The sequence below is a fragment of the Capsicum annuum genome, chromosome 9 (assembly GCF_002878395.1).
Source record: "Capsicum annuum cultivar UCD-10X-F1 chromosome 9, UCD10Xv1.1, whole genome shotgun sequence".
NCBI lineage: Eukaryota > Viridiplantae > Streptophyta > Magnoliopsida > Solanales > Solanaceae > Capsicum > Capsicum annuum.
The window spans coordinates 168,791,206-168,796,260 of NC_061119.1; the positions used below are offsets into that span (position 1 = coordinate 168,791,206).

General features: G+C 31.6%; 1 long non-coding RNA gene across 1 annotated transcript in view; it reads right to left on the reverse strand.

Moving 5' to 3' along the window:
• Positions 1-1,455: 1,455 nt before the first annotated feature.
• The window catches only part of LOC107841989, a 7,624-nt gene continuing 4,024 nt past the window's right edge, over positions 1,456-5,055 (reverse strand). Inside the window, exons 2-4 of the long non-coding RNA XR_007044690.1 lie at positions 2,187-2,438; positions 1,988-2,102; positions 1,456-1,913 (exon numbers count right to left, since the gene is read on the reverse strand). This is a non-coding gene — a long non-coding RNA (uncharacterized LOC107841989). The remainder of the gene's footprint in view (positions 1,914-1,987; positions 2,103-2,186; positions 2,439-5,055) is intronic.

Below are 5,055 nucleotides of genomic sequence, written 5' to 3' on the forward strand. Positions count from 1 at the left end.
TATTATTATGAAACAATTATAGTCCATAAATACTAACCCTAACGTCAAAATTATACTATAATTTATCAAAATTTTATGAATCTCTTAAGAATCATCCATAAATAAAGAATGAAATCAGTCATTACATCAGCCTCTATACTCTATTAGTGACAAACATGCTACTTTGAATCATCATCAAAATATACATATTGTAGAATAGCATTAAATTCTCCCTACTAACGAACTTTCTTCTAACAATACGCAATTTTGACATGAAATCAACTCCATTCACCCCAAAAATTATTATAATATTATGGAATAATGATAGTCCATACTGTTAATCCTGACATCAAAAATATATAATTTGTCAAGATTTTAAGAATTTTTCAGCAATCAGGCATAGATTAATGAAAATTAAAATTATTAAATCAGTCATTCCATCAGCCTCTACTATACTTTACTAGTTATTACAAATAAGCTACTTTGGATCATCACCAAAACACGCACATGGCATTAAAGAACAAATAGGTTAATTTATAGAATTAAATTCCCTCTACTAACTAACCTATGTTATTTATACGTAATTTTCTTCCAATATTGACAACTGCATACAAAATTACGTGGTTACATCACTACTAAAAAAGTTGTAAAAAGAGACTTAAAAAAGAGACCTCATGAGGTCTCTTTTCCTGAAAAAGAGACTTCAAAAGCACCTCAATTGGCGGTCTCTAAAACATAGGTTGCTTTTTGTAAGAGACCTCATGAGGTCGCTTAAAAGCAATCTCACGAGGTCACTGGGTTATTTCTTGAATTTTGTAGAAAAGAGACCTCGTGAGTTCTTTAAATTATTTTTTTATAATTATTATCATTTTATTAAAAAGAGACCTCATAAGGTCTCTATTTGATTTGATTTTTTATTTTTTATTTAAAAGACACCTCATGAGGTGACTATTATTTCTTTATTTTTTATTATAAATAATTTATTTATAATATAAGCGACCTCTTGCAGTCTCTTATTTGAGCATGTAGAAAATGAAATTGTGACAAAGAGACCTCATTAGGTCGTTTTTAGGAAAATAAAAATGCGAAATAACAACCTCATGAGGTCTCTTTTCTGCAAAAAAAAAAACTGGTGGTAATAACAACTTTTATAAATACTTGCCGTTTTAATTCAATTCAATAATATATACATTATAATCAATTTAATCGATCTTCACGAACTCCTACCAATCAAACAAACTACAACAAACACAAGTAAATATAATCAAATAACCACTAAATGAAAATCAAATTTTAATACGTTGAAATTGAACGAACAAAACATAGAAATCGTAAGTTATTTAACAATACTATTGTTCAGACTACTTTAAAGTTTTAATGCATTCAAAAACACTTAATAATTCAAATAAACCACAATAAAGTATATTGTTTAGATTATCTAATACAACATTCAACTTTAACAACGCGATGGTGTATTGTCCACATAGTAATCCTCATCATCTTCATCACTGTTGGGCTCCTCGGTGACATTTATGTATTGAGCATATATTTCATGTGAAATAGGTAGAGATTTTGTAGGTCGAGGAGGGCGTACTACATCACCGGGACAAGGAAAATCCCCCGAAGTAAGTAATGCATCGAATTGGGCCTTCATTCTTGCATACTGTATATCCCTTTGCATTTTCCTCACCTGCAATGCCTTAGCTTCGCTTCATTTCACTTCACTCATCATCCTGAAAACTTCTGAGACCTTCTAGTTCTGAATGAAATTGAAGAAAGGTTTGTTGGGGAAAGCCATAAGAATATCCATACCTACTCGGGCCACCAACCGCATCTAACCATATTCTCTCATTCTACTTTTGGCTAAGTGGTAGGTCTTTACTATCTTTTGGTAGAGTTTGGTAAAAATCCTCTATGAATTGCAGATATTGATTCTGAATTTAATGATAAACATATTAGAATATAAATTTAGAAAATAAAGTAATTAATACTAGAAATAGGAGCTTACATAGGTCAACTGAGCTCATGGCTCAACCCAAACATCAGGATCTCCAGAATTTTCTTTTTCCTTGTGTGTGTAGCCTTGAATGCCTCTGCATTATTGACCTCCCGAGTCCCTTTTCCTATAAACAAAATTAATTGAATATTGACATTCTTGAGATTAGTAATGTTATAAAGGAGTGAATATTGAGTAACTAATAACCTACCAATTTTCTCCTTACATTCCCCTGACTCTGAGCTCAACTCGTATGTAAAGAGCCACCCTTAATAGAAGCTCTAGCTTTCTTGCCAATCTCACTCATCTACTTGAACCTTAAATAGGTCTCCCAATGGTCAACTAACTTTTGCCAATTTTTAGGTAGAATCCACCTAGGCTTCTTGTTACTTACACGAGCTTTTGATAACAAGCCAACAAGTATGTGCCCACCTTTTAACTTGAATTTTGTTTTAATCTGGTCCTGGATGTCAAAAAAACTTTCTCTATAATGACAACATAAACTAAGATAACTGTGTAAACAATTATACTAGTAATATACTGACAAAGATTCACAAGAAGAAAAGCTGAAAGAAACAAAATCGTTAATGTAATATTCAGAATCTCATCCTTTAAATAGGCTAAATATTCACCAATATCATTCAACCAGCCTCGCCAACTAAAACATCTTAATAAAAAAATATTTCATGTAATTGAGAAGATCGTTTCAAGTATTCTACAGGCATCAACTCATAAAATATATTTCCATAGGTCTAGTAGAAAGACGCACAAATAATAAAAAAAAAAAAAAAATCACAATAAGAATATAACATCCCCACTATGACGATTAGATTTTACGCCATAATAATTCATCATCTTAAATTACTCAAGAGATCAAATTTGATGATTGGAACTGAAATGCTAAGCATTTTTTTAAATAGAGGAGAAGGTATAATATGTTAAGTATTTGTAAACTGAATGTTAGGTAACTCGGATCAAAACCTAAATTGGTTTCTCAAATAGATAGCAGCAACACATTTTGGGTAACTTATGTACAAAAAGACACAAAGCTGAAAATTCCACAAACTTGAGAGCAGTTGTAAATCAATAGGAGATTGTAGATGAAAATTACAATAAGAAATGTGTAGCCTGCTAGCACATTGTATAGGAATTAAATTTCTCTCTTTTTCTTATACTTTTAACAAGACTAAGAAAAAAATCCTTATCTTGCCCTTGGTTCAAAAAAGAAAGAGCAGTACCACACATAATATGAGATCCTGAAACTAATTCTCCATTAGGCCTTTCACAAACAAGGGTCACGCCAATGCACCTAAGCTCCATTGCTAAGTATGTAAGCAATGTCTTCTTCAGCAGGTAAAGGATGTGTTACTTAAGAGACGATTACGTCTTCATTTCAACAAATCATGCCCAAAGAAGGATATATAAGAACCAAACATGCTAGCTATACTCTGTATTTCAAAAGGGTCTAAAGGTAGAACGTACATAAATTCAAATGGAATTCAACAAGCAGCAGCACAAAGGAAATGATCAACTGTATATGACTCCTATTGTGCCAAACAATATGTATCAACAGACAAGACTACACAAACTCCACTTTGCAAGTAAAACCCAACATTCTTTGAATTACAAACTTTTCATTTCTTGAAACATTCTATTTGGGTTAATAGTACTTTTAATCACTCGATTATTGATAAATATTGATTCAAGTCCCTACGATAGTAACCTTAGTTGTCTTATTAATATACACCATAAATGCAAAATAACTCTAATAAGCAGATAATATTTATTATACTTAAATAATCAACCAAGAGAAAAACTATGACCAACATATATCTGTCAAAACTACAATAAAGGTTTCACAAACAAGGGTCACGCCAAAGCACCTAGGCTCCAAAAATTAGGCAAAAAATAATTCATCTGATACAATGTGTTACACTATGGATAAAAAATGAGATGCTAGATAGGGTTAAATACATATAATTTAAACAAGAAGCTACTAGAATACCAAATTTATATACAGATGGAACACGTATGCATTTCCATACCCTTACCCCTACTATCATAAATGTTTGCAATTCAAACCACATTTCCATTGAAAAAAATCCCAATATGCAGCAAATCAAACTTCTAAAAATATCCTCAAATCATTTAAAACAAGTGAAACTAATCTAGCTTGGTTGAGGCGTAGTTATATTGTTAAAAAAAATCTCAAAATGATGCCGAAGATAAGAGCATGTCTTTGATCGCGACATGTCAACTAAATGTTTTTAATAATTGATGTCAAATAGTTAAAATTATACATACACAAGTTTGTCTAACAAAGTTGGAAGCCATAGCTATTGGTTTTAAGCCTTTCCACTCCACCAAACACCCTTATCTCTCACTTTCAACTCATTTCCATAAGCCAAAAGCAATAACAACTATGATTCAATCCCAAACAAACTGGGGTTGGCTATATCAATTTTCACAGACTATGTTGCTTCAATTAAGCTCATCTTAGGCTATATTTAACTCCGGTTATGTTAGCTGACTCAAATTACCAAGTCATGATACTGGATAAAATTTTGGATTTGAAAATATCTTAAGAGTTTTTTATGCTCATCCACAATGTAAAGGTAGAACTTCTCTAGAAATATAACTGAGTTAACATATACTAAAGGTTAGACACGAAAAACAGCTAGTCAGAGAACAACATGTCTCCTTGACATATAAATAGACTGCTTGAATGAAAGCCACATTTACCAAGTATTTACAGATCTTAATACTTTACGGAATGCACCAGCTCCCCATGCAACAATCATTAAAATAGTAAATGCACCAGCTCCCCATGCAACAACCAATTTTTGAGCTCTATCCTGTAAATAAAAACTAATGAACACCTTAAAAAAATTTGTACAGTCAATTTAACCAACAAAAAAATTATTTCATCAATAAGATCAATAAGGTCACAGAATGTCTAACTTAAGTGCACGGTTCAAGATTGGTCACCAAGAACAAAAAGATTTTCCAACATTGGCATGTGTATAATCATCTAATTTCTAGCATTCGACCATCTTAAATCATTACTGAATGTAAACTGA